Raw genomic sequence first — 23,745 nt, 5'->3', positions numbered from 1 at the left:
AGGATTAGAGACCAAGGGGAAGAATGAGCAATGTACAATCACGCTTTCATTATAAAGAACGTGTGATAAGGCCATTTAAGTAGCCAACAATAAGTAACTCAGGCAATTGATACAGTTGATATGAATTAGATTCTGATATGTGAGGAAAACAAATGGCCCTGAGCACTATGGGACTCAACTGCTGTGGTCATTAGTCCCCTAGAACTTAGAACTACTTAAACCTAACTAACATAAGGACATCACAAACATCCATGCCCGAGGCAGGATTCGAACCTGCGACCGTAGCAGTCGCACGGTTCCGGACTGCGCGCCTAGAACCGCGAGTGAGGAAAACAGCAGACGTGAATAGGAAAATTCTGGGTTCGTTCTATTCAATTGTTGGAAAAATTACATCACATGTCTGTTGTTGTTCATCCTCTCTTGTCCCCGTTCATTACAACGGATGTAAAATAATGTTTATGATCAAGAGAGGAATCGAAGACCTCGATGTAAGAAGAAGATGACTCACATTTTACAAATTTATTGGGAGGATGAAGAACTAATTTAAAGAATCTAGACATGGTACATGGTGCTATCGTTTATACAGGTTCAGTAAGGGTTTAAATGTTACCCAGTAAGCACAAGAAGAGTAATTTTTTCCCATTACATAGCGTTCTTGCATCGAGTCTTCAATTCAGTAATTATAAGATAGCTGCCATAAGTGACTGAAGTTATGAAAGTCAAAATAAACAATTTTTACGTTGAAGCGTACTGTGTGTTGCTGATTTTTGCCATAGTGATATAAATCTTCATCATCTTGTGCACGTGTTAGGCTTTCCCTATTACGTCTACTTGTAGCTACTGGTCTAAGTCCTTCCATGTTTCTTCTTCCTGCTGTTTTATATTTCCGTAGTATCTCTGGTAAACCGACATCCGTTTTTTTTATTTAGAGGCATCAGTCCTAATTCTGTTCGTATTTCGGTATTAAAACTTTGATCTTGTCTCGCGTACGCAGCTGAGACACCTCATCTGTGCCCTCTGAACTATTAGTACGTCCTTCCAGTTCTGACTCTGGTTTCGCTTCCATACATTACAACTGGGAGCGAGAGTGTTTTATAAAGTTTGCAAGTGCCTCTGCCCTACATTCATCTTATAGTAACTTCATTAAGCTAAATTTCTATCTCTTATCTTGAAATTCAGCTTCGTCGCCATGCGATATATTGCATCCTAAGTATTTGGGAGTTGTTACCTGCTCTACTGTTTTCTCATTTATTACTATTCAGGCTATAATTTTGATTTTGCCATTAAACACCATAACCTTCTTTTTTCGTCAGACACATGCAGGTTATATTGAACATATAGATTCTTTGTAGTCGATACATGCTCTTCATACATTATTTTCACTGCTATAAGTCATCTGATAATCTGCAGATAGCGTCGTCAGTGTATAGTCTGGATCTTTAAGATTGAAAGCGTAAAATGCTTGTTCATTTATCCACCCCAAAACAATTTTGTTTATTCAGCTCCCGTACCGTTTCATACTTTTTTATATGTCTCAAAACGAATTCTATCTCGTCCTGCTTTGTGTTATCGACTATAATATATTCTTATCTAACTGTCTTACCTCTTATTCTGTAGTTGTCCACAGAGCTTTATAGAAGCCTAACCGCTGATTTTCTTGCGTCATGTGGATTGTTACTGTGCCTCTTACCTGACTTAAGATGCTGCAAATTCTTATAAGCTGACTTATAGACCTCACGTACATTTGTTTCAGTTTTAGAGATGTATGTGTCCCAACTTTCTTGTTGACATTTTCTAGTATTTGTTTTATTGCCTATTTCTAAACGCTTCATTCTTTCCATCGAAGGGTTTCTACAGCAGATTTTGCATGGGGGCTTAATTAAATAAAATGCAAATAATTTTAATTTTTAGTCGCTGTTTGTCTGATTACGAAGTCTCGTAAACGGTTGGCCCTGACTAGTATTAGTACGCAATCTGACTGCATAGAATAACAACAAAGAATGAAAGGAAACTTCCGTTAACACAATTAATTAATTAAGTCCCCAGCAACTATAAAAGCTACGAAACAACAAAGCACAGGTGTAACTGTTCTGTATGTGGAAGTGTGATTCAACGTACACATCTGGCACGGTTCTTCCTCAATACGACAAAATATTTTAAACAACATTTACAATGAAGTAATTAAAAAACCAGAAATACTATAATTGCACATAGAAACCAGAATTACAGTCTAATACACGAACACAAGCCAGATGCTTTGTTGACTGAACCTGAGACCAAGAGGCATTGTTATTTAGGAAATGTGAAATAAAAAAAAAGTTTGTTACCTTCACATATATTGACGAAAAATACACTGTGATCATTACAACATCCCCAATCGAACAGCATCTGGTGTCTTGCCCATCACAACAACTGCACACGACATGCTCACAACTAGTACTGCTATCGACATCCTCTCAACAAGCACAGCCCGCGGCAACCTCAGAACTACTACTGCCCACGGCAACTTCTGAACTACCACTGCCCAGTGGAGGCGGCAGAATAATACCCTTTGGTGCAATTTCTGGCGCTGTGACTCAGTGTAGCCACCTTTCAATTTTTCAATAATATTTCTGATATTCTTCATTCATCTTCAGTGATATGAACTGGTTCAGTTAAACTTTCTCTTACTTTTATTTATTTCTGGTTTAGGTCTCGTATTGGTTCTTTTTGCAGAAGATACAGTTTCCCCTGTTCATCTAATGTTTTACATCAGTACGTTTGTTCTTGTATGTACCAGCTTTCTAGTAAATTTATTTCTGAAATTATCAAGTGTTGCCTGCTGTATTCGTCGTTTACTCGAAAAACTGTTATGTCTGTGATCAGTTTTGGTGTGTACTCATTGGCTAAAAAGTACTGTAAAATGTTTTTCTGACACCTTACCGTCAACGTTAATTCGTGCATATGTTTATGCTTAAAATAGGAGCTGGTGATTATCAGCCTGTTGTAAGCCACGAGATCACTTAAGACTACAGTACTTATCTTCATTTTTTCCGTTTTCCGTCATTCCTTATTAGCTTCAAAATGCATGGGAGTATGTTCTGTGTTTGCAGCTAAATGAAAGAGAATTTGTTTTTGTCATATGCGTTTTGCTTCTTTTATTTATGAAGTATCTTCAGTGACCTGTAAGACATGTTTGTTTTTATGGATATAACAAGTGCATAGTGTAGTAGTGACTTGTGTGTAACTATGTTACGTTTTCCCCTGTTGTTCTCTTTTTTTAGGATGGGGGGGTTAAAGCAACTTTTTCAGCACAAGATTCATGTGGTAAAATTATTCTTTGGTGTGACATAGGATCTACAACATTGCTAGTCCATGTGTGCGGTCCTGCAGATGTGCTTACTCGGTCCCCATACCCCAGACGGCCCATTTCCAGCGTTTTTTTCACGTACATTTATTACACCTCTTGACTGGCGATTTTCATTGTGTGTTGTGCGCGTCTATTTTTACAGTGTGTAGTGTCGATAACTGTCGCTACGTGTTTATCTTTGGTCTTTTGTTTGCGTTATGCGTGCGTCTGCTATTTGTTCTGTTGTTTTGTGTGCATACGTATGTGTGTATGTCTGTGTGTGTGCTTTGTTATGTGTTAAATTGTTGTTATTTGTGTGAGTAAATGAAATGTGTGTGTGTTCTGAATATGTTGTAAATTCTGTTTGTTATTGTTTTAGTGACTAATACGTTCAGTGAGTTATTGTTTATATTGATTTGTTCATTAATTGTTTTCTTGTACATTAGAAGGGCTCTCGGAATATCAAAGTTTTCCTGTGATATAACGAGTTTTTTTGTTCCAATTATTTTTTCATGTCCTGTTGCATGTTGGATGGTTCATGTCCATTATCAGGTGTTCAGGAATTGGCTTTGTACCTAGTTTTGAAAGTCCTGTTTGTCATTCCCAGATATACTGATTTGCATTCTTGACATTCTACTCCTTCCGCCGCCGAGCAGTGTGTCAGCAGTGCGCAAGTAGCAGCATTACTACATTTACTAGGCAGTCTTGTATTTTAATAACCGTTTAAATTTTGTGTCGATTTCTTTGCGCTCTCTGTTGATTAGTTCAGACGTTCTTTGCACAACAGTTTTTAGCATGGATAGGGACTGCAACTGCTGTGTTCGGATGCAGGCTGAGTTGGCATCCCTTCGCTCCCAACTTCAGGCAGTGTTGGCTTCGGTCACACAGCTTGAGGCTGTTGCCAATGGGCATCACTGTGGGGGTCCGGATGGGGTTTGTCGGGGACGGCCAGCTCGTCCCACGCATCCCCCGATCAGACTACGACTGTGGTTGCCCGGGATACTGCCCGCATTGAGGCTGATCCCTCACCTGTGGTAGAGTGGGAGGTCGTCTCAAGGTGTGGCAGGGGGCGAAAGACATTCCGGAGGGCCGAACGGAAGGCCTCTCCAGTTTGTCTGACGAACTGGTTTCAGGCTCTGTCTCAGGCTGATACTGATCTTCGGCCTGACATGGCTGCTTGTCCTGTTCCAGAGGTTGCCCCTCAGTCTGCAAGATCCGGGCGGTCGCAGAGGGTGGGCTTACTGGTAGCTGGGAGCTCCAACGTCAGGCGCGTAATGGGGCCCCTTACGGAAATGGCAGCAAGAGAGGGGAAGAAAACCAATGTGCACTCCGTGTGCATACCGGGGGGAGTCATTCCAGATGTGGAAAGGGTCCTTCCGGATGCCATGAAGGGTACAGGGTGCACCCATCTGCAGGTGGTCGCTCATGTCGGCACCAATGATGTGTGTTGCAATGGATCGGAGGAAATCCTCTCTGGCTTCCGGCGACTATCTGATTTGGTGAAGACTGCCAGTCTCGCTAGCGGGATGAATGCAGAGCTCACCATCTGCAGCATCGTCGACAGGACTGACTGCGGATCTTTGGTACAGAGCCGAGTGGAGCGTCTGAATCAGAGGCTGAGACGGTTCTGCGACCGTGTGGGCTGCAGATTCCTCAACTTGAGCCATAGGGTGGTGGGGTTTCGGGTTCCGCTGGATAGGTCAGGAGTCCACTACACGCAACAAGCGGCTACACGGGTAGCAGGGGTTGTGTGGCGTGGGCTGGGCGGTTTTTTAGGTTAGATGGCCTTGGGCAAGTACAGAAAGGGCAACAGCCTCAACGGGTGCGGGGCAAAGTCAGGACATGCGAGGACCAAGCAGCAATCGGTATTGTAATTGTCAACTGTCGAAGCTGCGTTGGTAAAGTGCTAGAACTTCAAGCGCTGATAGAAAGCACCGAAGCTGAAATCGTTATAGGTACAGAAAGCTGGCTCCTTTTACCGACCTCTCGACTAAGCAGCATTAGTGGCAGAACAACTGAGAGAAAATTTGGAATACATTTCACATAAATTTTCTCAGCATGTTATAGTCTTAGGTGGAGATTTCAATTTACCAGATATAGACTGGGACACTCAGATGTTTAGGATGGTTGGTAGGGACAGAGCATCGAGTGACATTATACTGAGTGCACTATCCGAAAATTACCTCGAGCAATTAAACAGAGAACCTACTCGTGGAGATAACATCTTGGACCTGCTGATAACAAACAGACCCGAACTTTTCGACTCTGTATGTGCAGAACAGGGAATCAGTGATCATAAGGCCTTTGCAGCATCACTGAATATGGAAGTAAATAGGAATATAAAAAAAGGGAGGAAGGTTTATCTGTTTAGCAAGAGTAATATAAGGCAGATTTCAGACTACCTAACAGATCAAAACGAAAATTTCTGTTCCGACACTGACAATGTTGAGTGTTTATGGAAAAAGTTCAAGGCAATCGTAAAATGGTTTTAGACAGATACGTGCCGAGTAAAACTGTGAGGGACGGGAAAAACCCACCGTGGTACAACAACAAAGTTAGGAAACTACTGCGAAAGCAAAGAGAGCTTCACTCTAAGTTTAAACGCAGCCAAAACCTCTCAGACAAACAGAAGCTAAACGATGTCAAAGTTAGCGTAAGGAGGGCTATGCGTGAAGCGTTCATTGAATTCGAAAGTAAAATTCTATGTACCGACTTGACAGAAAATCCTAGGAAGTTCTGGTCTTACGTTAAATCATTAAGTGGCTCGAAACAGCATATCCAGACACTCCGGGATGATGATGGCACTGAAACAGAAGATGACACGCGTAAAGCTGAAACACTAAACACCTTTTTCCAAAGCTGTTTCACAGAGGAAGACCGCACTGCAGTTCTTTCTCTAAGTCCTCGCACAAACTAAAAAATGGCTGACATCGAAATAAGTGTCCAAGGAATAGAAAAGAAACTGGAATCACTCAACAGAGGGAAGTCCACTGGACCTGACGGAATACCAATTCGATTCTACACAGAGTACGCGAAAGAACTTGCCCCCCTTCTAACAGCCGTGTACCGCAAGTCTCTAGAGGAACGGAGGATTCCAAATGATTGGAAAAGAGCACAGGTAGTCCCAGTCTTCAAGAAGGGTCGTCGAACGGATGCGCAAAACTATAGACCTATATCTCTAACGTCGATCTGTTGTAGAATTTTAGAACATGTTTTTTGCTCGAGTATCACGTCGTTTTTGGAAACCCAGAATCTACTATGTAGGAATCAACATGGATTCCGGAAACAGCGATCGTGTGAGACCCAACTCGCTTTATTTGTTCATGAGACCCAGAAAATATTAGATACAGGCTCCCAGGTAGATGCTATTTTTCTTGACTTCCGGAAGGCATTCGATACAGTTCCGCACTGTCGCCTGATAAACAAAGTACGAGCTTACAGAATATCAGACCAGCTGTGTGGCTGGATTGAAGAGTTTTTAGCAAACAGAACACAGCATGTTGTTATCAATGGAGAGACGTCTACAGACGTTAAGGTAACCTCTGGCGTGCCACAGGAGAGTGTTATGGGACCATTGTTTTTCACAATATATATAAATGACCTAGTACATAGTGTCGGAAGTTCCATGCGGCTTTTCGCGGATGATGCTGTAGTATACAGAGAAGTTGCAGCATTAGAAAATTGTAGCGAAATGCAGGAAGATCTGCAGCGGATAGGCACTTGGTGCAGGGAGTGGCAACTGTACCTTAACATAGACAAATGTAATGTATTGCGAATACATAGAAAGAAGGATCCTTTATTGTATGATTATATGATAGCGGAACAAACACTGGTAGCAGTTGCTTCTGTAAAATATCTGGGAGTATGCGTGCGGAACGATTTGAAATGGAATGATCATATAAAATTAATTGTTGGTAAGGCGGGTACCAGTTTGAGATTCATTGGGAGAGTGCTTAGAAAATGTAGTCCATCAACAAAGGAGGTGGCTTACAAAACACTCGTTCGACCTATACTTGAGTATTGCTCATCAGTGTGGGATCCGTACCATATCGGGTTGACGGAGGAGATAGAGAAGATCCAAAGAAGAGCGTCGCGTTTCGTCATAGGGTTATTTGGTAACCGTGAGAGCGTTACGGAGATGTTTAATAAACTCAAGTGGCAGACTCTGCAAGAGAGGCGCTCTGCATCGCGGTGTAGCTTGCTCGCCAGGTTTCGAGAGGGTGCGTTTCTGGATGAGGTATCGAATATATTGCTTCCCCCTACTTATACCTCCCGAGGAGATCAGGAGATCACGAATGTAAAATTAGAGAGATTAGAGCGCGCACGGAGGCTTTCAGACAGTCGTTCTTCCCGCGAACCATACGTGACTGGAACTGGAAAGGGAGGTAATGACAGTGGCACGTAAAGGGCCCTCCGCCACACACCGTTGGGTGGCTTGCGGAGTATAAATGTAGATGTAGATGTAGATGTAAAATACCTGCTCCTTTGTACGAGTATTTATCTGATTGCATGTTGTTTGTAAAAGTCACTGGAGTTTGTTTCTTGTTCTGTATGAAATGTGTAATTCTTGTTTGTTTAGCATATTTGCTAGTCTGAGTGTGATTTGTGTTTCTATGTTAAAGTGTACCATTTCTTTCCGTTAGCCACGTCATGAATGTTACTGGTTTGTGGTTCTGTTGTGCTGTAGTGTCTGTATTGTTTGTGAAGTTTTGTGGTTCACGTATTCTCCGGTTGTTTTCATTTTTCTTTAGTTGTGTTTTGAATTTGCTGTTGAGTCTTTGTTCTATGAGGGTGCTATAACTACTGTTTGTGGCTATTAGTTGTACTGAAAAAAACATGAAAAAACATAACATCGTAACGTACTTGTTAATGGAACATAAGGCACTAATTAACACACACACACACACACATATATATATATATATATATATATATATATATATATATATATATATATATATATATAATCAAACATGTATTATAGGCTGCTGAGGATGCTTCACAAATAATAGAAGCGAAAAACTTAAAGCAAAAAAACAAACATTTAGCTGCGAAGATGGAACATACCTCCACGAATACTACTTCCGTTTAGCATAGCTTCTCGTGTAATTTCTATTAAGTTTCTAAAGTCCATTAGCAATTCTGGCACTAAAGCGTCCCGCTTTTTACGTGTAACTTCTTCCAACTGCTTGATCTAATATGCCCTGCAAATCTTTATAAGAAGAGTCTGTTTCGTCCTTCCAACACTCTACCGGTGATAGGCACCATTTAATAAGACGTTTTGTCTATCCACGTAGGATCTTGCAGATAAATCTCTCATTTCTTCCTATCTATGATGCGATCCTGCCTCTCCATTTTTTGTTTCCTAACAATGCCACCCCATTCGTTATTCTGCACTGCACAACAAAGCGTACTTGCTATCTAACGTTTTTTTACTCTAAGACCTTTTCTTGGTTTTCCTAACCACCGCAATACTTAATTTTTTTAATAATACTACTTTCTCTGCCAAAGAGAAGAATACGGTGCGGGACGGAAAGTGGTAGATGTGATGTAGATGTACAGACAAAAAAACGATTGCAATTTCAGAAAAAACTGAATGATTGATTGAGGAGAAAGAGCTTTACAGACGGAGCTAGTCAGTAAAGTGTTGGTCCACCTACAGGCCTAATGCATACAGTTATTCGTCCCGCCACTGATTTATAAAGTTCTTGAATATCCTTGTGAGTGATATCGTGCCAAATTCTGCCCAATTGACGCCTCAGGTTGTCAAAATCGCGAGTTAGTTCCAGGCCCCTGCTCATAATGCTCCAGAAGTTATCTGTGGGGAGAGACCCGGCGAATGTACTGGCCAAGGTGGGGTTCGGAAAGCACAAAGACAAGCAGTAGAAATATATGAAGATGGTATCTGTTCTTTCGGACATGCCCGAACTCTTACGGAACTCGGTAAGATTGTCTGCCGCGAGTAATGAGTGTACTGGTCAGGGGCACTACGAATGTAGTGTGTGGACATTAAGTTGAGAATGTAGGTCTCACGGGGAGCGTGCAAGGGATAAATCCCTGCAGTCGCACTATCCTCCGTGCCCTCGGTGGCTCAGATGGATAGAGCGTCTGCCATGTGAGCAGGAGATCCCGGGTACGAGTACGAGTCCGGGTCGGGGCACACATTTTCAACTGTCCCCGTTGATGTATATCAACGCCTGTCCACAGCTTAGTGTCTTGATTTAATTATCATTTCAAGCAGTAGACATTCTCGCTTTGTGCGAGCAGGCAATATCTTGCTGAAATATTATCTCAGGGTGGCTTACCATGAAGGGTAACAAAACAGTGCTTAGAATAACATCGACGTGTCACTGTGCTGTAAGTGTGCTGCGTATGACAACCAAAGGGTTTCTGATATGAAAAGAAACGGTACTCCAGACTATCACAACTGGTTGTCGGACCGTATGGCAGGCGAATGTCTTGGTATCTCACAACTGTCCAGGAGTCTCTTACCCAACGATAAACACATTTTTGTGTCGCACAGGTCTATGGTAGGCAAAATTGATTGTCAAGTGCCACTAGCGCTAAGAGAGTGAAATGCGGAACCCTTCATCACTGTCTGAACATTGTTGAGCAGCCGCGCACTGATTAGAAACGACTACTGAAGCGCATAAATCCGATTAGCATTTACACTATTGGCCATTAAAACTGCTACACCACGAAGATGACTTGCTAAAAGCGCGAAATTTAACTGACAGGAAGAAGATGCTGTGATATGCAAATGATTAGCTTTTCAGAGCATTCACACAATGTTGGCGCCGGTGGCGACACCTACAACGTGCTGACATGAGGAAAGTTTCCAACCGATTTCTCATACACAAACAGCAGTTGACCGGCGTTGCCTGGTGAAACGTTGTTGTAATGCCTCGTGTAAGGAGGAGAAATGCGTACCATAACGTTTCCGACTTTGATAAACGTCGGATTTCAGCCTATCGTGATTGCGGTTTATCGTATCGCGCCGTTGTTGTTCGCAATGGTCGAGATGCAATGACTGTTAGCAGAACATGGAATCGGTGGGTTCAGGAGGGTAATTGGGACGCCGTGCTGAATCCCAACGGCCTCGTATCACTGAGTCAACAGATGGGGACGTTTGCAAGACAACAACCATCTGCACGAACAGTTAGACGAAGTTTGCAGCAGCATGGAGTATATGCTCGGAGACCATGGCTGCGGTTACCCTTGACGCTGCATCACAGACAGGAGCGCCTGCGATGGTATACTCAACGACGAACCTGGGTGCACGAATGGCTAAACGTCATTTTTTCGGATGAATCCAGGTTTTGTTTACAGAATCATTATGGTCGCATCCGTGTTTGGCGACATCGCGGTGAACGCACTTTGGAAGCGCGTATTCGTTATCGCCATACTGTTTTATCACCCGGCGTGATGGTATGGGTTGCCATTGGTTACACGTCTCGGTCGCCTCTTGCTCGCAGTGACGGTACTTTGAACAGTGAACGTTACATTTCAGATATGTTGCGACCTGTGGCTCTACCCTTCAGGCCGGTCGCGGTGGTCTCGCGGTTCTAGGCGCTCAGTCCGGAACCGCGCGACTGCTACGGTCGCAGGTTCGAATCCTGCCTCGGGCATGGATGTGTGTTATGTCCTTAGGTTAGTTAGGTGTAAGTAGTTCTAAGTTCTAGGGGACTGATGACCACAGATGTTAAGTCCCGTAGTGCTCAGAGCCATTTGAACCATTTTGAATCTACCCTTCAGTCGATCCCAGCGAAACCCTACGTTTCAGCAGGATAATGCACGACCGCATGTTGCAGGTCCTGAACGGGCCTTTCTGGATACAGAAAATGTTCGACTGCTGCCCTGTCCAGCACATTCTCCAGATCTCTCACCAATTGAAAACGTCTGGTCAATGGTGGCTGAGCAACTGGCTCGTCACAATACGCCAGACTCTACACTTGATGAACTGTGGTGTCGTGTTGAAGCTGCATGGGCAGCTGTACCTGTACACGCAATCCAAGCTCATTTTGACTCAATTCCCAAGCATATCAAGGCCGTTATTACGGCCAGAGGTGGTTGTTCTGGGTACTGATTTCTCAGGATGTATGGTCCTGCACACCAACTGGGAGAATAAGAACATGGAAGCTGAAGTTGTTTCGCCAGTCACCTGTGGCAGAAGTTCTGGTCTTGTTTCTCTCAGAGCGTGGTAATATAGGTGTACGTCAATTGAATGTATTTCTTAAAAAAGGGAATTGAGGTACCGTATACATGGTGTTACATGATAACATCAAGTCATGTGCTGGGTGTGAGGATACACAGTTAAGACAACAAAATTCCATCAGCAACAGCAACAAAAAGGAAATCACTAAAAGCCGTGGTCATAAACAATTCCTTAAAACTACATCTTTGTCATCAAATTCTAAACGATTAATGTCCACCGCAGTACATGTTTGTAGCAGCCCTTGAAAGGACTACTGAACAGACTCAACAAATTCTTTAGGTATGTAAATGCTGCAGCAATGCAATGTTTCAATTCCCTAACTGTTTGCAGAACTTTTGCATAAACTTCATCTTTGAGATAACCCATCAGAAAGGAATCCAATCGGTAATATCTTCACACACTAGCCAGCTACCAGGAAAGAGCTAGGCTAGCGCTTTCCTACCCACAACCGAGCAGCATGCCGGGCATCCATCGTGCTGACAGTATTTACATCTATTTATTTTCAACTGACACATCCTCTGGTAGAGTCGGTAGCACTTCCGTAACACATTCTGCGTATCTTTTACGCGTTCAAGTTTCTTCAGTGATGTAAAGACCGACCACGTAGTCTCCAACAGTCTCGCACAAAACGTTCACGCTGCAGTGTTACTTATGTTCAAGCTAACTTAGCCAGTGCATATTCTGAGAAGTCGAGTAATGCATATTTCTTACACTGAGGTTTTAGTTATACGTAAGGGTACAATTTTTGGAGAAATAACCCATCGACCTGATGTCTCATCAGAGCCGAGAGATAGATTTTCATCTCAAATGTTAACGGATGGAAGATGGGGAGGGGGGGGGGGAAGACAGGGCCACTGCCGTCCCCTCCTGGAGTCTGGAGTACAGGGTTTTATTCATTACAGTATTTCTCACCCGCTAAGCACGACCATAAATTCTCTGGACTATAAAAAGTTTTTTCTGACACCTATAAAATGTAGTACTTGTGGAATGACACGTCTCGAAAGTGTCCAATTCACTAATATAAAAAAATGACAATCCTAGAATCTTGTCCCCTCTGCTCCCTTCACTCCCATGGATAAATTTCACCGGACTTCAATGTACATAAATGCTTCGTTGTATCTATATATATATATATGTTTATATCGTCCATACTGAAATGTGGCTTGGAAACTACGACTGTCTGTAGCAAAAAAGATAAATTATAACAATGATTGTGTCAATCACTTTTATTTTCTCCCATACGCGTTTTTAGGATTCACACTATGATTTTCAGGGGGGTCAATGGATTATATTACATTTTTGTTTCCTCGATGTTGCCAGCTGCGTGTTTCTAGTTTCGTTTCACTATAAATAAGATATAATTGGGACTTCTTAACGTAATTTGGCACAGGAATTACAAATTTTAAACAAAAAGAACTTTGAAGTCGCCATAAATATACATTTTCATATCGAGATACACTGCCTTGTGAGTCAAAAAACATTCATTATAAGCGAAATTGATTCGCTAGAAGTAAAGTAATGCAAAAGGCGCAAAATTCAATTTCAAAGTTGCTAGAGAATGTCTGCAGAGGGAGCCAATTTCTCAAAACTCGAGCAATACTGAAGTTATTTAACTACACAAGCAAATAGTTAGGCAAAGCATTAAACATTATACTCAATAGCCTCCCTTCTGCAATGTAAAATATCAGTTAAATAATTACCAACCTCACAGAATAACATAAGATTTTAATCAGATAAAGAAGCCAGCTAACTTCAGAAGTAGATATGACACGACGTACCGTTTACAAGTCTTAAGCGAAATAATGAAACTGAGCGAGGGAAATTAATTGTCTCCGTGTCTATGAATTAAAAAACATCAACTGGTAGTGAAATCTGGACTAATAGAAAGCTAAACTAAATTCCATTTGAACAGGCCTTGGAAGGCCCAACGGCACCGACCGGCCGCCGTGTCATCCTCAGACCACAGGCGTCACTGGATGCGGATATGGAGGGGTATGTGGTCAGCACACCGCTCTCCCGGTCGTATGTCAGTTTACGAGGTCGAAGCCGCTACTTCTCAATCAAGTAGGTCCTCAGTTGGCCTCACAAGTGGTGAGTGCACCCCGCTTGCGAGAAGCGCTTGGGCGACCGGATGGTCACCCAACCAAGTGCTAGCCCAGCACGACAGCGCTTAACTTCGGTGATGTGACGGGAACCGGTGTTACCACTGTGGCAACGCCGTTGGCCGAAATCTGGACTAATAACCCTTCGGAAGTAGAGCATTGATTGAAAGTACGTTAATATGCTGTAGCATTTACGTTATGCATCAATGTTACATCTCACATCAGATATCACTATGTTAATGAGAAACGAAAGAACAATAGAGGAGTGAGAGTTGGAGATTCTATTCAACCACAAAGAGTCTCAACAGTCAAAATATTCTCAGATATCCCGAAGGAATTTTTCATCTCCTTCTAGGAAATGAAATAAGAAATGCAGGTTATTACAACGCACTTGAACTACATCCGTTAAGCATATAAAATCTGATCACAGTTGTAGCCTACTGATTTCCCAAGTGCAGATAACCCTCAAAAACGAAATGTGATCGTAATAGTGAAGGTGTTAGACCATATTTGAATACCGGCTGTAATTAAACTTAAAGAGCCCCGGCCAACATTCGCGCTGCCGGTGCACGCTCGCGTTCCACGAGCGCAGTCGAATCTTCTGAGCGCTGCGGCATTCCCCAATACAGCACTGTTCCGAGCGGCTGTGAGTGAGACGGTTATATGCCAAAGGCTGCACACGCAGGAAGCTTGGGAAGACAACACAGTGCAGCTACTTCTAACAGGCGAATGCTATAGCATACTTTTGTAAGCACGGGATTATTATGTGTGTCTATTTTCAATTTTTATTTTTCTGCCAAAGCAATGAGTTTTAGATGACTAAATAAATTGTACAGTGGTAATACAATGAGCAGAAAATTCAGGAATTTAACATAGCATTGTGACGCCTATGAACTTATACACATATCGATTTTAGAATGTGTCATATATTTGGAACTACGGTTCATGTTGCAATCAAACATGTGGAACTGCACAGATGTAAGTGTATTAAATCCGAAAGTTGGCGAGACTTCATCAGTTTCATAAGAGAACATAAGACGTTGCCACACGTTGTTGAACTAAACACTGAGATAACTTTAGTGGCTTTAATGTGCATACGAGGGTACTGCTCATGGGGTAACATTCTATAGAAGTCTTGTACATTCTTGGACTGGATAAACAGGTCGTTGAGCTATGTTCTCCACTATACGTCCACCACCTCAAGCTGGAGGTACGGGAGTAAATTAGCAGAGAAAAGCTAAAATGTTCTAACAAATATATAAAAATTCGTCTCAGTTGTACAATGTCTTGGAACCTCTTTGAGCACTCATGATGAAATATCTCAATTACTGAAAGGTATTCAGTCATGTCTGAGGCACAAATTACTGCTCTGAGTTGTGGTCAATGTTTCGTGTCATGAACCTTAAGTTGATTTTTCCACAAGATTAATTTTTGTTTGCTAGCATAAATGTTGTCCATCACATGTGTTACCAAATGATTTGCGATGTTGTTGTTGTTGTGGTCTTCAATCCAGAGACTGGTTTGACGCAGCTCTCCATGCTACTCTATCCTGTGCAAGCTTCTTCATTTTCCAGTACCTACTGCAACCTACATCCTTCTGAATCTGTTTAGCGTATTCATCTCTTGGTCTCCCTCTATGATTTCTACCCTCCACGCTGCCCTCCAATACTAATTTGGTGATCCCTTGATGCCTCATAATATGTCCTACCAACCGATTCCTTCTTCTAGTCAAGTTGTGCCACAAATTTCTCTTTTCCCAAATTCTGTTCAATACCTCTTCATTAGTTATGTGATCCACCCATCTAATCTTCAGCATTCTTCTGTAGCACCACATTTCTAAAGCTTATATTCTCTTCTTGTCTAAACTATTTATCGTCCACTTTTCACTTCCATACATGGTTATACTCCATACAAATACTTTCAGAAACGACTTCATGACGCTTAAATCAATACTCGATGTTAACAAATTTCTCTTCTTCAGAAACGCTTTCCTTACCATTGGCAGTCTACATTTTATATCCTCTCTACTTCGACCATCATCAGTTATTTTACTCCCCAAATAGCAAAATTCATTTCCTACTTTATGCGTCTCATTTTCTAATCTAATTCCCGCAGCATCACCCGATTTAATTCGACTACATTCCATTATCCTCGTTTTGTTTTTGTTGATGTTCATCTTATATCCTCCTTTGAAGACACTGTCCATTCCGTTCAACTGCTCCTTTGCTGTCTCTGACAGAATTACAATGTCATCGGCGAACCACAAAGTTTTTATTTCTTCTCCATGGATTTAAGTTCCTACTCGGAACTTTTGTTTTGTTTCCCTTACTGCTTGCTCAATATACAGATTTAATAACACCGGGGATAGGCTACAACCCTGTCTCCCTCCATTCCCAAGCACTGCTTCCCTTTCATGCTCCTCGACTCTTATAACTGCCATCTGGTTTCTGTACAAATTGTAAATAGTCTTTCGCTCCCGGTATTTTACCCCTGCCACCTTCAGAATATCAAAGAGATTATTCCAGTCGACATGGTCAAAAGCTTTCTGTAAGTCTAAAAATGCTAGAAATGTAGGCTTGCCTTTCCTTAATCCATTCTCTAAGATAAGTCGTAAGGTCAGTATTGCCTCACGTGTTCCAACATTTATACGGAATCCAAGCTGATCTTCCCCGAGGTCGGTTTCTACCAATTTTCCCATTCGTCTGTAAAGAATTCGGGTTAGTATTTTGCAGCCGTGGCTTATTAAACTGATAGTTCGGTAATTTTCACATCTATCAGCACCTGCTTTCTTTGGGATTGGAATTATTATATTCTTCTTGAAGTCTGAGGGCATTTCGCCCAGGTCATACATCTTGCTCACCAGATGGTGGAGTTATGTCAGGATTGGCTCTCCCAAGGCCATCAGTAGTTGTAATGGAATGTTGTCTACTCCCGGAGCCTTGTTTCGACCTAGGTCTTTCAGTGCTCTGTCAAACTCTTCACGCAGTATCATATCTCCCATTTCATCTTCGTCTAATCCTCTTCTATTTCGATAATATTGCCCTCAAGTATCTCGCCCTTGTATAGAACCTCTATATACTCCTTACACCTTTCTGCTTTCCCTTCTTTGCTTAGAACTGGGTTTCCATCTGAGCTCTTGATGTTCATGGAAGTGGTTCTTTTTTCTACAAAGGTCTCTTTAATTTTCCTGTAGGCAGTATCTATCTTACCCCTAGTGAGTTAAGCCTCTACATTCTTACATTTGTCCTCTAGCCATCCCTCCTTAGCCATTTTGCACTTCCTATCGATCTCCTTTTTTGAGACGTTTGTATTCCTTTTTGCCTTCTTCATTTACAGCATTTTTATATTTTCTCCTTTCATCAATTAAATTCAATATTTCTTCTGTTACCCAAGGATTTCTACTAGTCCTCGTCTTTTTACCTACTTGATCCTCTGCTGCTTTCACTATTTCATCTCTGAAACCCATCAATTCTTCTTCTACTGTATTTATTTCTCCCATTTTTTGTCAATAGTACCCTAATACTCTTCTTGAAACTCTCTACAACCTCCGGTTCTTTCAATTTATCCAGATCCCATCTCCTTAAATTTCCACCTTTTTGCAGTTTCTTCAGTTTCAATCTACAGTTCATAACCAATAGATTGTGGATAGAGTCAACATCTGCCCCTGGAAATGTCTTACAATTGAAAATCTGGTTCCTACATCTCTGTCTTACCACTATATAATCTGTCTGACACCTTCAGTATCTCCAGGCTTCTTCCATGTATACAACTTTCTGTGATGATTCTTGAACCAAGTGTTAGCTATGATTAAGTAATGCACTGCGCAAAATTCAACTAGGCGGCTTCCTCTTTCATCCCTTAACCCCATTCCATATTCTTCTACTACGTTTTCTTCTCTCCCTTTTCCTACTATCGAATTTCAGTCACCCACGACTATTAACTTTTCGTCTCCCTTCGCTATCTGAAAATTTCTCTTACCTCATGACACATTTCATCAATCTCTTCGTCATCTGCGGAGATAGTTGCCATATAAACTTGTCCTACTGTGGTAGGCGTGGGCGTCGTATTTATCTTGGACACAATACTGCGTTCACTATGCTGTTTGTTGTAGCTTAATCGAATTCCTACTTTTTTATTCATTATTAAACATACTCCAGTATTACACATATTTGATTTGTTCATCCTGCCACCGAACTTCCCTAATTCCCACAATATCTAACTTTAACCTATCCATTTCCCTTTTTAAATTTTCTAATATATCTGCCCGATTAAGGGATCTGACATTCGACGCTCCGACCTGTAAACGCCAGTTTTCTTTCTCCTGATAACGACGACCTCCTGAGTAGTTCCCGCCCGGAGATTCGAATGGGGATTATTTTACCCTCGGAATATTGCACCCAAGATGACGCCATCATCATTTATCCATACAGTAAAGCTGCATGCCCTCGGTAAAAATTACGGCTGTAGTTTCCCCTTGCTTTCAGCCGTTCGCAGTACCAGCAGAGGAAGGCGGTTTTGGTTGGTGTTACAAGGTTACATCAGTCAATCGTCCAGACTGATGCCCCTGCAACTACTAAAAAGGCTGCTACCCCTCTTCAGAAACCACACGTTTGTCTGGCCTCCCAACAGATACCCCTCCGTCGTGGTTGCACCTACGGTACGGCTGTCTGTATCGCTGAGGCATGCAAGCCTCCCCACCAACGGCTAGGTCCATGGTTCATGGGGCGGGGGATTTGTGATATCAAGAGTAAAATATTTTGTCACCACTCTACTTTTATTCTTTAATGGACACTTTCATGTCACCCGGCATTCACTGCCATTTGTCAGAAAACAAGCGTATCGTATCGTCTTTGGGGTTGTTGGTGTAATGACGCCCCAAGGAATATTTTCCCATCTCATAATAGCGCGATTGTGTACTGAGCCTTCTGTGTGGCCTTTAAACGATACGATAAGTAAGACATTTGCCATTCAGCGTTGAACGAGTGGCTTCTCCACTTTTTATTATTCAGACAAGTGCGTACAACTAAAATTTGGTATAACGCAAGTCAGTCGGCAATATGCCTGTCCTCTGCCAAGGTGATTGTTCAGTTCTAGCGGCGTGTGACTGCCCCCTTCATTCTCCTCTCCTTTCCCAGTCCTCAGCGCCACTCGCCGCTGCAGCTGCGCTCGGGACGCTAAGCAGGAGCGCTCACTCTCACGCAGCCATGTTTAGCCAGGCCTGAACTAAAGATATCAGCAAATAAAATATCGCAAAAGAATTGTACAAATTCACAATGAAATCCTGGCCAAGACTAAAGTCAGCACAATTGTTATTCGCGAATTGTTATATGCAGACGATGGAACTCTGGTAGCAAACTCAGAGGGTGAGCTCCACTATCTAATCAACAAGTTATCACATGCATGAGGAAAATTACGTCTTACTATCGGCCTCCAAAAGAGTAAGATCATGGCGCAGGGAACCACCAACCTTCCATCCATCAGCACCGACGGCAATCCTCTCCCGGTAGTTGATGATTTTACCTACTTGGGATCTACAATATGTAGCAACTTGTCTGTGGACACTGAGATTACCAACAGAATTGCAAAAGTATCGGCTGTCATGGGTAGATTGAAAAAGAGAGTATGAAAGACTGGACTACTCACATTAAAAACTAAATTACAAGTATACTGTATAACGCTTGTGTTACCAGCACCCTTTTGTATTGCTGTGAGGCATGGACAACTCTTGCTAAACACAAATCCTGACTGAACAAGTTCAGTCTCCGTTGCCCCCGGAGGATCCTTCAGATCTCTTGGAAGGATAGAGTACACAACACCGAAGTGTTGCGGCTCCCAAGCCCAACCAGCATTCATGCACTCCTGAGCCACTGACATCTAAGGTGGCTGGGACAATTCAGGCAAATGGATCATGAGCGGATATCGAAAAAAGTGCTGTACGGATTACTTCTGGAGGGTGTGAGGCCAGTAGCAAAAGCACACCTTCGCTTCAAGGGTGTCTGCAAGAGGGGTCTGACCAAGGCCAGCATCGATCCAAGTCAGTTGGAAAATACAGCTGGTGACCGGGTCAAATGGCGACAAGTTGTGCGCAGTGGGGTTGAGTTTGCAGAGAACGAACGCTTGCAAGAAGACATCAGGAAGTGAGCACGACGGGAGGAGAGAGCAGCCTCTGGTGGAAGTCCTTTGCATTTCAAGTGCCCAGACTGCAGTAGAGACTGCCACTCTCGAGTGGGCTTTTCAGCCATAGCAGATGCTGCAGAGTCTGAACCAACTATGCTACACCATCATCTTCGAGGATAGACGGATGACATGTAGCCATATAACAATGAAAACATAGCCTCAGTTTGACGGATTTTCTTTCATTTAGGGTAGATAAAGTCAGTGAGTGGATGGACATCAGGATAAGAAAACAGTGAAAATGGTTCAAAAGTACTTTTGATAAACATGTTTTTGAGACTAAGCATCTGATGTTGCTGAAGAGAATAGCAGAAAATTAGACCGTAACAGCAGCTCTAATGTTCGACAACGAGACATAGAATTTTAATGTGAAACTGCAAAACAAACTGTCGATTGCTCAGGGAGCAATAGAGAGCTGCAGATTGACATCCGCTATAAGTATAGGAAAACAACGAATTGATCAGGGAATAGGCTGGAGAAAAACGTGTATTTATGATTGCAGTGAAAATGAAATGGGGTTAGGCGAGGCAAGTTTTTAGGAAAATGGATGGTAGATGGACCAAGGAAACATAAGAGATTATATTGACTGACTAGACTTGAATGCTGTGCGTTTACTGGGTACAATATATTCTGTGCTAAGCGTCCCTACATTTACATTCCGAGCACGTAAAGTGTTCTTCACAGCATTTTTCCCATTCTTATTTACTAGAAACTCTATCTTGTCCTAACTTCTGTGTTAAATTTTCAATTTGTACTCACACAACTTGATATTCGTTTTCTGTTAGATAGTAACTCATACTAACTTCGAGCTTTGTGTTTCACTTGAACTAAACAAGATGTGCCTTGCAATCGACGTAATACTACTGAGCTCTAACAAGGGGACCGCCGCTACTCGTCACCGCCGATTTACTCTGTGTGCAGGGCTCGGCGAGAAATGAAAGTCACAGAAGCTGGAGCTCCAGATGGCCAAGCGTATAGAAAGAAAAGTAGCATTTTTGGTGCTGGTCAAACGAGCCACGAACCATTCACGTTAGCGTAATCTTCACGCAGAAGTTGGGGCAGCGAAAAGAGTGTGCAACAGTAATGCGAGAGTCGCTGGGTTAAATCTCTATCAGTACATCTTTTATTTTCAGGTTTTATGTTACTTCCACTGCAGATAAACTGAAATAATGTTCAATGTATTCTATTTATTAATATTTTCATATAATTAATTAAAACGAAAGGAAAATTTGGGATTGCAAATAATTTTGTAGGAAGTAGTTGTAAAGCAAAGACGAGAATTTCCTATTTAAAAATTTTAAGGTTGATGATTTACACACACTATGGTGATATTCTACATTTACACCTACATGATTACTCTGTAATTCACAGTTAAGAGCCAGGCAGAGGATTCATCGAACCGCCTTCAAGCTATTTCTCTGCCGTTCCACTTTCGAACGGTGCGCGTGAAAAACAGGAATTTAAATCTTTCTGTGCAAGCTCTGATTTCTCTTATTTTAGCATGATGAACATTTATCACCATGTAGGTGAGTGCCAACACAATATTATCGCAATTGCAGCAGGAAGTTGCTTATTGAAGTTTCAGGAGAAGATTCTGCCGCAACGAAAAACGCTTTTGTTTTTATTATTTCCACCCCAATTCATGTATAATCTTCGTGGCACACTCTCCTCTAATTCGCGATAATACAAAAGGCGCTGACGTTCTTTGAACTTTTTCGATGTCCCCCGTCAGTCGCATCTGATGCGGATGGTACAGCGCGGTACAGATGGGCCCAACAACATGCCGAATGGACCGCTCAAAATTGGCATCACGTTCTCTTCACCGATGAGGGTCGCATATGCCTTCAACCAGGCAATCGTCGCAGACGCGTTTGGAGCCAATCTGGTCAGACTGAACGCCTTAGACACACTGTCCAGCGAGAGCAGCAAGGTCGAGGTTCCCTGCTGTTTTGGGGTGGCGTTATGTAGGGCCGACGTACGCCGCTGGTGGTCATGGAAATCGCCGTAACGGCTGTACGATACACGAATGCCATCCTCCGACCGACAGGGCAGCCATATCGGCAGCATACTGGCGAAGAATTCGTCTTCATGGACGACAATTCGCACCCACCTCGTGTACATCTTGTAAATGACTTCCTTCAGGATAACGACATCGCTCGACTAGAGTGGCCAGCGTGTTCACCGGGCATGAGCCCTATCGATCATGCCTGGGTTATATTGAAAAGGGCTGTTTATGGGCGGCGTGACCCACCAACTACTTTGAGGTATCAATGACGCATTACCGTTGAGGAGTGGGACAGTCTGGAGCACCAGTGCCTTGATTAAGTTGTGGATAGTATGCCACGACGAGTACACGCATGCATCAATGCAAGAGGACGTGCCACTGGGTATTAGAGCTACCAGTGTGTACAGCAATCTCGACCACCACGTCTGAACGTCTCGCTATATGGTGGTACAACATGCAGTGTGTGGTTTTCATGAGCAATAAAAAGGGCGGAAATGATGTTTATGCTCTACAAATGAAACCAACTGTGGGTATAAGAAAAGCAGAAGAAGACAAGGAAAGTTTTAAATCGATTGCTTTTCTGCCAAACGTGGGAAGCCTGTTGTCAAAAATAGGACGAAGACAGCAGCACTGTTAGGTTCCGTTAAAGATGAATTGGTGCTTCGGAAGCCTGGGGTTTACAAGATCCCGTGTGAATGCGGCCGTTCATACATCCGACAGACGACACGTACTGTCCAGGAGAGATGCACAGAGTACCACAGGTACACCCGGCTCTCACAACACACCGCACGGCAGTACTCCAGATGGGGGTGGACGATCGTGGTGCAAGCACTCTCTTTACTAGACCTGTTGCACGTTCTAAGTGTTCTGCCATTAAATTTCAGTCTTTGGTTTGCTTTACCGAACGTTATCTATGTGATCGTTTCACTTTAAGTTATGCTCAATTATAATCCCGAAGCATTTTGTTGAATTTTCAGCCCTTAGATTTGTTGGTTTATCGTGTAACCGAAATTTAGCGGGTTTCCGTTAGTACTCATGTGGATGTCTTCAGACTTTCCATTATTTAGATTCAATTGCCACTTTTCGCACCACGCAGATAACTTGTATAAATCGTATTTTGATCATTTGATGACTTTAAAAATAGGTAAATGACAGCATCATATGCATAAAAATCTAAGAGAGCTCCTCAGATTGTCTTCTAAATCATTTACGTAGATCAGGAACAACAGAGGGCCTATAACACTTCCTTGGGGAACGCCAGATATTCTTTTTGTTTTACCGGATGACTTTCCGGCAGTTAATACGAAAAGTGATCTTTCTGACACGAAATCACGAATCCAGTCACACAACTGAGGCGGTACTCCGTAGGCACGCAATTTGATTAGAAGACGCTTGTGAGCAACGGTGTCAAGAGCCGTCTGGAAATCTGAATATACGGAATTATTCTGACATCCCTTGTCGATGGCACTCATTACTTCGTGACAGTAACGAGCTAGTTGTGTTTCACAAGAGCGGTATTTTCTGAATCCGTGCTGACTATCTGTCAATAAAGCGTTTTCTTCGAGGTAATTCATAATGTTCGAGAACAGTGTATGTTACACAATCCTGCTCCAAATCGAAGTTCGTGATAATTCTGAGGATTACTCCTATTTCCTTTCTTGGGTATTGATGTGACTTGTGGAACTTTCCGGTCTTTGGGTACCGACCATTCGAAGAGCGAGCGGTTGTTAGTGACGGCTAAGTATGGAGCTATTGCATCAGCCTACTCTGAAAGGAGAAAAAGGGGAAAAAGTAATTTTCTCGGAATCTTTCACACTTTATACGCCACGTTTTTGGAATTACATGGTTGTTTTCAAGTTTCTATAGAAAAACGGTATTTTCACTGTGTTCTCACAATATTCTCGAAAAATTCACATAAGCC

This window comes from Schistocerca nitens, chromosome 6, assembly GCF_023898315.1.
Source record: "Schistocerca nitens isolate TAMUIC-IGC-003100 chromosome 6, iqSchNite1.1, whole genome shotgun sequence".
Classification (NCBI taxonomy): domain Eukaryota; kingdom Metazoa; phylum Arthropoda; class Insecta; order Orthoptera; family Acrididae; genus Schistocerca; species Schistocerca nitens.
Note: the sequence above shows the minus strand (reverse complement) of the source record.